This window comes from Phyllobates terribilis, unplaced genomic scaffold (genome assembly GCF_046119375.1).
Source record: "Phyllobates terribilis strain yellow unplaced genomic scaffold, ASM4611937v1 Scaffold_4__5_contigs__length_816908805, whole genome shotgun sequence".
Lineage (NCBI taxonomy): Eukaryota > Metazoa > Chordata > Amphibia > Anura > Dendrobatidae > Phyllobates > Phyllobates terribilis.
In genome coordinates this window covers 588,761,753-588,773,375 of record NW_027362764.1, presented here as the reverse complement: position 1 = coordinate 588,773,375, position 11,623 = coordinate 588,761,753, and positions in this window count along the sequence as shown.

Sequence of the window (11,623 nt, the reverse complement as noted above, 5' to 3'; positions counted from 1 at the left end):
GGGCTTGAGTACCAAATGTTTCAACCCAATTTGCTCTAACGGTTTCAGCATTTTGAGATTTCCAATACTCTGTTAAAATCCATTTTCTTTGATCTGTATTTAAATTATTTGCCATTATGTGTTATCTGAATTATCTGAAAAGAAAACAGATTTGGGGGAGATCTATCTGTGAAAACTAGATCTGTGAAACTGGCTCAGTTGCCCTTAGCAACCAATCAGATTCCACCTTTCATTTTCCAAAGAGTCTGTGAGGAATGAAAAGTGGAATCTGATTGGTTGCTAATGGCAACTGAGCCAGTTTCACTTTAAACCATGTTTGATAAATCTCCCCCTTCATCAAGTTATTACACTTTCTGTCCACCTACTTTTGGACCAGCATGAATATTGATTTTGGAGCGACTATACTTTTTTTGTGACATGTGTTGGTTATAGGGTAGGATGACTGTTTGAGGTGGATGCAGCCTTGTTCTCCTTTTCCCTTATGGGTTCAGGGGATATGGTGGTATCTCCCTCCTGAGGCTTCTGTGACTCATCTCGAGCAGTGGCCTACTTGCTGGAGGTTCTGACAAAGCCAACTAGTCTCGCCATTATGCTGGCCACCGCAGCTCTTCCCGCCCTGGTACCTGCCGAGGGTGCGTGGGGGCAATCTTTAACTTATTTGCCACCGCTCACCGTTGCCTATCGATGCAATTATGGCTGGGGGGACAGCCAAAAGTATCACCGGATGATGCAGGAGGCTCTCAGACACCGAGAGAGCCAAACACCGACAGCATGGAGGCCCAGTGGAAGCGCAAGAAGGGAGGTACCCCGGAGCTCTGCTCTCTTGCGTCCACTTACATGCCATGCTTCTTCGAAAATACAATTCTAATACAAGTCTCTAGGTGCGTGAAAATCACGAGAGCAAATGGATGGCATCCATGTGCTATCTGTGATCAACATTGCAATGAATAGGAGAAGTTAAGTAATTTGTTTATTTATCCATACGTGAAGACACTGGTGTTAAAAAATAAAATACTGATTAAACACTGATGACACTCGGATCCCAAGTACTGATAACACTTTTTTGGTGTATGTGAAACAAACACCTATATAGTTGCTAGACGAATTCCTTAAGTTACCTACCTCATCTTCCCTCTATATACAGTGATCAGCAAAAAGTAATTCCTCTCCATTTGAAAAGTAAGATTTTAATCAATATCTCAATGAACATAAGAAGAATTTCCAAAATTTTGACAATACTGAGTTTCACAGGACTTTTTTTTCAACCCATAACATGAAAGTAAGTTGAACTTTCATTATAAAATCTACAGTTTTACTAAAATTAATTGATTCAAAAATGAATACACCCCACATCAAAAACAACTGCATCTAGTATATTTTATGATCTCCATGATTTTCAAGAACAACACTGAGTTTTCTATGCATAGAATGAACAAGTTGGTGACAAATGCCAACATCTATCTTTTTCAGTTGAAGAACGACCTCTTTTAGAGCCTGGATGCTTGATGGAGAGTGATGTTCAACTTTTCTCTTTAGAATTTCCCATAGGTGTTTTGGTTGGGATTAGTGATGCACGAACGTGTTCGGATAACGGGTTATCTGAGCACGCTCAAGTCCTAACCAAGTATCTTCAGCGTGCTGGGTAAACATGATTGCGTCGCCACAGCTGCAAGTCTCGCAGCTGTTAGACAGACGCAATACATGCAGGGATTGCCTGTTTGTCATAATACATGACATGCAAATGTGTAAAGAGACACCCAACCAGTGATTCTGCAGCTTAATTCAGTAACCATGGTTTGGTGCCGTGCCCGACCAGGTATTGAAAATCAAGATTATTAGGCTCTCCTTGAACCAATCCTGCTAGAAGGACAACCATTAGTGAAAGCTGCTCGCAGCATTGTAACTGCCTGTAACAGAAGAGTGCCAGTTTGACTGATTAACTTGAGTGACACACCTGTTAACCTTCACAAATTTCATACAGTAGCGTAGTTGTCTCAACTCTCAACAGAAGACATCATCCCAAGTGAAGTAACAGCTAATCAACATTCTACCCAAGCTGCCAAAGACAGTAAAAAGGTTACTTCAGACCCCTGGTGGACTGAGCTGAATGTGGGAGATGCCACTACTCCTGTAGAGAGAATCAATGGAGTTCTGAACATTGCCAAACATTATCAAGCATTCAGTAGGCACCCACTGGATTTCGGTAAGACTACTCTGATTCAGCATCGAATCCTCACAGGTGATCATCCTCCCATCAAAGAGCGACATTGTCCCATACCACCTGTGAAGTGCCCGCCTGTCAAGAAAATGCTTAAAGACATGAAAGACGCTGATGTCATACGTGAAAGTCAAAGCCCTTGGCCACACCGCTGGTCCTTGTGAAAAAAAAAAGATGACTCCATCCGTTTCTGCATGGATTACCGCAAATTGGACAACATCACACACAAGGATGCTTATCCCTTGCCACGAATTGAAGAGTCCCTGACTGCTCTCGGATCTGCCTCCTACTTCTCTCCCCTTGACTTAACCTCTGGATACTGGCAAGTTCTCATGGCGCCAGAAGACAGAGAGAAGACTGCCTTTACCACAACAAAGGAGCTTTATGAATTTAACTTTATGCCTTTTCGGGCTTTGCAATGCCTCTGCTACATTCCAACGGCTAATGGAGAGTTGTCTTGGCCATGAAAATTTCCAGAGTGTCCTCTTTTACCTTGATGATGTCATTGTCTATTCCCGGACATATGAAGACCACATTCACCATCTGTCTGAAGTCTTCAAGGTACTAAAACAGCATGGCCTCAAAATCAAGCCTTCCAAATGCCACTTGCTAAAACCACGAGTAAACTACCTTGGACATGTGGTACAACCTGACCCTGACAAATTTGATGCAGTTCAAAACTGGAGAACGCCCACTACCATCAAAGTAGTCCGAAGCTTTTTGGAATTTGCAGGCTACTATCTCCACTTTATTCCTCACTTTGCTCAAGTGTCTGAACCACTTACTGAGTTGCTACAGGGATGTTCCAAGGAAAACTACAACCGAAGGTTTCCAGTAGACTGGACAAATTGTCAAGAACAAGCATTCCAAACACTGAAAGACCTTCTTACCCAGCCACCTATCCTGGCCTATCCCGATTACACTCAGCCATTCCTTTTGTATACAGATGCTAGCCTCCAAGGGCTATACGCTGTTTTGTCCCAGGTCCAGGACAATAAGGAGCATGTGATTGCTTACGCCAGCCGCAGCCTCAGAGGAACCGAGAAGAATGACAGCAACTACAGTTCATTCAAGCTTGAACTGCTTGCACTTGTCTGGGCTGTTACAGAAAAATTCAAGGATTAACTAGCTGCCACGCCCTTTACTGTCTACACAGACAATAATCCGCTAGCGCACCTGGATACCGCCCGTTTGGGAGCCATGAAACAACGGTGGGCTTCATGCCTGTGAACTACAAATTCACAGTCAAATACTGCAGTTGCAAATCAAATGTCAATGCTGATGCGTTGTTCCGGCTGTCTGTTGAAGAAGAACCACCCCGAGATGACATCTGGGAAGAGGTAGAAATGCCTCCTTTCTACTCAAGGCTTGCCCAACAGAGTGCCATCACTTCCTCTGCTGAAAAGGGAGAATCTCATTCCAAGCCAACTGCTGAACCTCTTCAAGACCCTTCTCTGTGGAAGAAATTACAAGAAGAGAACAGAGTCCTGGGAGAACTCCATGACTTCCTTACTGCTGGAAGAGTTCCAACCCGGCTAAGACAAGCTCATCCTGATGTGGAACTTACCTGCCTCTGGAGACAGAAAAAACGCCTATTTGTCCAGAAAGGGTTCATACTGAGAAACACTTTGGACCCTGTCTCAGGCTACAGACTTCACCAAATACACATTTCCGGGGAGTCCTAAACCATCCACAAGTGCCACCTCCCACTTTTGAAATTGTTGTGGACACGAGCGAAGCTACCGTGACATCATTATCTGCTGCCAGTGAAACTACACACCCCAGCTGGTCCTTCTGCAACATCTGGCGCCTCCCCACTGTAGATTTTTTTCAACCCTTGTCATCAGAAGACGCTCCTGTTTAGGTATTAACTTTGGTGGTTTGTTTGGATGTTTGTGTGGGATGGTTTCAGTTCCATCTTTGTTAAATTTTTGCATCACTTTGCTACAGTATTCTGACTAATAAGTAAAGCTTTGCTGATATTCTTATAGCTTTAACCTTTCTTGTGTAAATACATTATTTTCTTTCTCAGGTCTTGTGACATTTCTATTCCACGTGGTGCCAGTGCTGACAGCGTGAAATAAAAAGGGGTTTTCTTTAAGTAACACCCTTTTACTGTATAGACAACTGTCAACGGGACACCTGTTTAATGAATAATTAGACTTACCTGTGGTTGAATCCTTGTTAATTAGAATTTTGTTGTTTAAGCTTTAGCTTTGCTCCTAAGACTTTAATTGGATTGTATTCATTTTTACAACCTTGTCTTGAATGAATTTGCTAGGGAAATTACTTTGGCCCACATTTGTGGGAGTATTTTGTAATATGGTATCCGATAAAAAATATTGATTGTGAAAGAAAAGTAAAGGTTTCCTGACAAAATCTGTTGGGGTTGTGGTAAGACGACTTGCTCGGCCGCTTTCGGAAGTAGACTCAGGAACCAGGTTTTCTCTACAGGCTTTATTATATGGCATAAAGCCAATTTTATATTATATGGCATAAAGCCAACTCCAGCAAAAATAAACATGGCCTTACTGGCAAAACGACAAAACAAGAGATAAACAATAGCACAGTCCATATGTATGTGGAATTCACCCACACAGGATGTAGTCACAGCCTTTGCCAGTCTGGAGACCTTGCCTCTCCAGAACACAACACAGAAAAAAAAACAGGACTGAACATTTAAACCATGCTCAGCCACATCCTGAGGGGAGGTATGGTGAATGACAACCCTCCCATCTCTATGTCATTCACATAAAACCACACCCTTTAAAAGAGTTAACCCCCAGCATATACCATGCTGGCAGAAATTCAGTAGGTCTCAGTTCACACAGGAGAGAAACCTGAGTGACACATACCTCCCTTCATATCTCACACCAGTGACTCTGTCACAGAGTGTACTCATTTATACTGAGCACTGTATATCCAAAACATCTCATCCTGCTTCATCCAATAGCAAGCACTGTGGACTAGTCGGCTGCTCCTGTATACATTGCTCAACACTAGTGATGGGGGAGCACTAAAATGCTCGGGTGCTCGTTGCTCGGTTCGAGCAAATTGGAATGCTCTGGTGAGCAATGAGCCCAATGTAAGTCTATGGGAAACTTGAGCATTTTTCTGGTGGCCCCCCCGGCGGTCTGCAGAGGGCCTAGAAATTGCGGAAATCGATGGGACCAGTGCTCAAATGACATGGGAACAGCATGGGGAAGACCCCTGGAAGCATTTCTGACTTCCAGGTCACAGCTGTGAACAATGTTGTCAGAGTTATTATGCCACTTTTACGGACTCACAATAAAACATGCAAAAAAAAAACTGAAATGTATTTTCCTGGGAAATATGTTAAAGAACATCCTGACCAGGGTAATGACTTGTATATAAGACAAAATAAATAACCAAAAACAAAAATGCTCCTCCACACCTTAGACTATGTTCACATGTAGCATTTTTGATGCGTTTTTGCAGTTTTGCATTGCTTTCAACCAAGACAAATGCATTCACTGGGAAATGTCATTTTAACATTTTACAACCTTATCTGGCCATGTGGTGTGTGACACATCATCAGACACAGGCATACACTACACTGCCACATTTTTGGAGAGCTGCTTCCACAAGAATGGGTCCCACAACATTACCCGTGCCCTCCTCAGTGGACTTACTGGGAAGGACCACCTAGCTACAAACACGTGGTCAAGTGAATGTGGTCAGGGTCAGTATGGAGCCAGTCCACAGCTTTTTTGTTGAGAGTTGTATTTCACCACAGCCATAACCTTTAGCTTGGTGAAAGGACTTGGGAAACCGTATCTACTCCAGCTGCCATTTCTCCCAGGAAGTCCTCTAAAGCTGCTTGCACTTGAAATATGGCCTTTTAGGCTCGTGGAGGCGGAAGCTTTTCACAATCTCATGCCGGCGGCGGCCGGGTGTCCATACTCAGTCCCCAGCAGCCACTATTTCTCCCGGTGTCGTCTCCGCCTTCGACAAGCACAGGTCCCACAACATTATCCGTGCCCTCCCTAGTGGACTTACTGGGAAGGAATGCCTAACCACAAACACGTGGTCAAGTGAATTTTGACAGAGACGGTATGGAGCCAGTCCACAGCTTTTTTTTTCTGAGAGTTGTATTTCACCACAGCCATATTCTTTAGCTTGGTGAAAGGATTTGGGAAACCGTATCTACTCCAGCTTTCATTTCTCCCAGGAAGTCCTCTAAAGTTGCTTGCACTTGAACTGTGGCCTTTTAGGCTCATGAAGGCGGAAGCTTTTCACAACCTCATGCCGGCGGGGGCCGGGTGTCCATACTCAGTCCCCAGCCGCCACTATTTATCCCGGTATCGTCTCCGCCTTCCACAAGCACGGGTCCCTGAACATTACTGCTGGTACATTTCTGTGGGAATCTGATTGCCTTCTACCTGCCTGGAATATTTCCAGTAAACTATGGTACGACGCCATGGTATTAGCACTGCCCCCAGTGCCAGTAGTAAAGCCATCCCCAATTTCCTTCTCAGGAATTTTATTTGGTAGACTGAGTGGCTGCCCAAATACATTAGTTTCTCACAAAGGAGCTGAAGATAGAGTGGCAGTAGGTGCAAGTTTCTCCAGCCTGTTAGATGTCAGAGGGTGAACGGCAGCACATTGGCTCAGTGGTTAGCACTGAAGCCTTGCAGCGCTGAGGTCCTGGGTTCAAATCCCAGCAAGGACAACATTTACAAGGATTTTGTATGTTCTCCTCGTGTTTGTGTGGGTTTCCACCCCAGTAAAAAAGCAGCCATAGAGTATCCGGGAACCTTCCCACACACTTTTCTTAGCCAGGACTTCTTCTCGGCAGGATTGAACGGTCCCACCAGAGAATCCTCGGGTGGGCCCTGGCTTCTCCATCAGGAGAGTTCATGATGATAGCGAAAACTTTGCAGTTGCTATGGGGCTCTTGAGAGAGGGAGAAAGGTGGGCCCTCAGAATCAAATCCTCTGGTGGGCCCAATTTGTTTTCAGTCTGAAACTGCTTCTCAGTGGGAGTTGTATTTCAGCACAGCCATATTCTTTAGCTTGGTGAAAGGACTGGCATAGAGGGAAACCGTATCTACTCCGGCTGTCATTTCTCCGTCACCAGGTTCCGCCCATTGTCACACACGACCATGCCTGGCTAAATGTTCAGCGGTGAGAGCTGCATTACAGCTTTCAACGACTCTGCAGCGGTGGGCGGTTTGTCACTTAAGCAGCATTAAGCATGTTATCTTCAGCAAAGCCTGTTGTCGCTTGGTCAAGGCAGTGCTGTAGTGCTTTCTGCTTGTGACTGATATGGACATTTCGGCGATGGAGGCCGAACTGGAGGAAAAGGAGGTTACATTGGTGACTCTGGTTTTTCTACTAAAGAAAGATCCTACTGTTTTGGGGGGTTTTTTACGTTATTTTTTAAGACAAATGCATTCACCGGGAAATGTCATTTTAACATTTTACAACCTTATCTGGCCATGTGGTGTGTGACACATCATCAGACACATCCTGTTTAATTTATGATGGAGGGACTCTGAAAGTCACAAAGCCTATTTTTATAGGGCCATCAGGTGGCCCTTACTGTTTTTAAAGGGCTAGCAGTCGACCCTCGCTATTGTTAGAGAGCCATCAGTCGGCTATGCTTTGTTGTTCCCATTATTAACGAGTGGGTCTCCTACACTGTTATTGCGTATGCAGTAGCTGCAAGGGCTGTCAAGTATTTGAGGCACTCCAATGCCCCTTGCAAGAGAAGTAGAGGTCAGAGAGCCTCCTAAAAACAATGCTCCGATTATTAGAAAGTGGGTCTCCCATAGTGTTTGCTTATTCAGTGAATGCAAAAGCTGCCAAAAATTTGGAGGCACTTCAATTCCCTTTAGAAGAGACGTAGAGGTCGGAGAGCATCCTAAAAACAATGTTCCCATTATTAGGAAGTGGGTCTCCCATAGTGTTTGCCTATGCAGTGAAGCAACGGCTGCTAAAAATTCGGAGGCACACCAATGCCTGTTATGATCTGCTACAGGGACTAAGGAAAGACAGGAGAACTTTCCCTACAATAGAACTAAACTAGATCCCTACGATGTAACGGGGAACCTGATCCTGCGATCAGACCCGCTAAAGTCCTCGGCTAGTCTGAACGAAGACCTATAGATGTGAGGGAGGGATCCCTACAAGAACTAGGGACTGGGATAAGTTGGACACCTCCTAGCAGAAATAGTAGCAGTCAAAGACAAACACACAACAAAAAGCATAAAGGTCAGAAGACCTAGCAAAACTAACAGAGAACGGCAACAGAGCACCAAGCTAGCTCAAGAGTAGTAAATACAATGAAGTCCAGCAAGACCAGAAGGGCGGAGCCGGATTAAATAGGCAAAAATGGTCATGTGACCAGCAAACTAAAAAAAAACTAACAGGAGAGTTCTAACAGTACCCCCTCTTCTAAGAGGATCCTCCGGATCCCCTAGGCCCAGGCTTACCAGGAAACCTCCTGTGAAACGCTCTGACAAGTCTGGAAGCAGAAACATCATCCGCCCTCACCCATGAGTTATCCTCAGGTCCGAAACCCTTCCAAGCGACGAGATACTGCAAACTCCCTCTATACCGTCTAGAATTTAGGATGCGGGAAATTTCATATTCCCCGTCCTCCACCACCGGAGGAACAGTGGCAGAGGCGTCACCATCAGACACATCAGCTTTTTTCAACAGAGAAACATGAAACACCGGGTTAATCTTCCAGGACGTAGGAACCTCCAACCTAACAGCAGATTGGTTAACTATCTGAAGCACCTTAAAGGGCCCTACGAACTTTGAACCCAATTTTTTAGAAGGAATCCTCAATCGCAGATTCTTAGAGGACAACCAAACCATGTCACCAACAGCAAACAAAACCTCTTGCCATTTCCTATCAAAGTACCTCTTAGATTTTTTGTTAGCCTCCTGAAGATTACCACGCACATCCGTCCAAACTCTCTCCAAATCACCGGAAAAACTCTCCTCCTCAGGCACAGCCGAAACCAATTTGGAGAATGACCCAAAAGACGGATGTCTCCCAGAACAACAAAAAAAAGGCGAACACCCAGCAGAAGAGGATGTATGGTTGTTAAGAGCAAATTCAGCAAGTGGCAGAAACTCAGACCACCCCTCTTGATTGTCTGCCACAAAACAACGCAAGAACTGCTCAACATCCTGGTTCTTCCTTTCTGTCTGGCCATTAGACTCAGGATGATATCCAGATGAAAACGACAAATGAACTCCCAACCTGTCACAAAAGGCACGCCAAAAACGAGCCACGAACTGAGGTCCCCTATCAGAAACAATGTCAGAAGGAACACCATGTAGTCTGACAATTTCCTTGACAAAGGCCTTAGCGAGTGTCTTAGCGCAAGGCAGTTTGATGAAGGGAACCAAGTGACACATCTTGCTAAAACGGTCCACGACCACCCAGATGACCGTGAAACCTTCAGAGGGGGGAAGGTCAGTAATAAAGTCCATAGCCAGATGTGTCCAAGGTGCACTAGGAACCTCCAGAGGGCAAAGCAACCCCGCAGCAGGAGCATGCGAAGACTTGGATCTAGCACACACAGTACATTGGTGCACCCACTTAATGACTTCCTTCTGCCATCCAGGCCACCAAAAACTGCGACCCACAAGTCTCTTGGTCTCAGAAATTTCTGGATGACCTGCCAACCGAGACTCATGACACTCAACAAACAAATCTCTCCTAAAGGTCCTAGGCACAAACAACCTCCCATGGGGAATGTTAGATGGGGCATTCTCCTGAGCTTTAAGAATCTCATCCTCCAAAACAGAGTCCAAAGCAGCAATCACAGCACCTTCTTGTAAAATGCTCTCCTCTTCCTCCTCAACACCGACCATGGGAGAAAAGCTGCGAGACAAAGCATCCGCTTTAACATTCTTGGTACCCGGGATGTAAGTAACAGAAAAATTAAACCGCGAGAAAAAAAGTGCCCACCTAGCCTGACGGGCATTCAAGCGCTTGGCAGCATCAAGATAGATCAGATTTTTATGATCAGTGAAAACCTGAATGGGAAATTCAGCACCTTCCAAGAGGTGACGCCAGTGTTCAAATGCGAGTTTAATCGCCAGCAATTCCCGATTACCAATATCGTAATTAAGTTCAGTCTCAGAAAAATTTTTTGAAAAAAAGGCACAGGGATGTACTCCATCCTTGTTTTCCTGAGACAACACCGCACCGACCCCCACCGAAGAAGCATCAACCTCAATCAAAAACGGCTTAGTCACATCAGGCTGCATAAGGATCGGAGCAGAGGTGAACCTCTCCTTTAGAAACACAAAAGCTTCAATGGCCTCAGAAGTCCACTGAACCGCATTAGCACCTTTCCTGGTGAGCTCGGTCAGCGGTTTGACAATAATAGAAAAAATTTTTATGAATTTTTTGTAATAATTGGCGAAACCCAAAAACCTCTGTATTGATTTCAAACCAATAGGCCTAGGCCATTCCTGCACAGCTTGAACTTTAACCGGGTCATCTCAAAACCTTCACTGGAGATAATGTAGCCCAAAAAACTAATTCTCTGTACAGCGAACTCACATTTCTCCAGCTTAGCAAAAAGCGAATTGTCCATTAATAACTGTAATACCTCACGTACGCTCCGCCAATGAGACTCCAGATCAGGCGAATAAATCAGAATGTCATCCAAATACACAACCACATTTTTGCCGATTAAAGGTCTAAGGATGTCATTAATAAGATTCTGAAAAAATGCTGGAGCATTGGTAAGACCAAAAGGCATCACCAGATTCTCAAAATGACCCACAGGAGTGTTAAAAGCAGTCTTCCATTCATCACCCTCCTTCATGCGCAACAAATTGTATGCCCCCCGGAGATCAATTTTAGAGAACCACTTGGCCCCCACTAACTGGTTAAATAAATCAGGAATCAATGGCAGTGGGTAAGGATTGCGTACAGTAATTTTATTAATCTCACGAAAGTCCAGACAAGGACGTAAACCGCCATCTTTTTTTTTTACAAAAAAAAATCCAACAGCCACAGGAGACTTGGAAGGCCTAATGTGACCGGCGGCCAAGCTTGTCAGTATGTATTCCTCCAACGCCTTTCTCTCAGGAATAGTAAGATTAAATAAACGACTTTTAGGAAGAGTCGCTCCAGGGACAAATTCAATGGTACAATCATAGTCTCTATGGGGAGGCAAAATTTGTGACTCCTCCTCAGAAAAAACTCTCCAAAAATCCTGAATAGGTGCAGGCAATTCCCCTTTATCCACAGCAGCAATATGTCCGTTACAACACTTGTCATAACACTTAGGGCTCCAGGACTTAATTTCATTGGTAGACCAATCCAGTACAGGATTGTGCAATTTTAACCAGGGTAACCCCAATATTACTGGAGAAGGCAAATTATCCAATACCACCAAATCCAAAT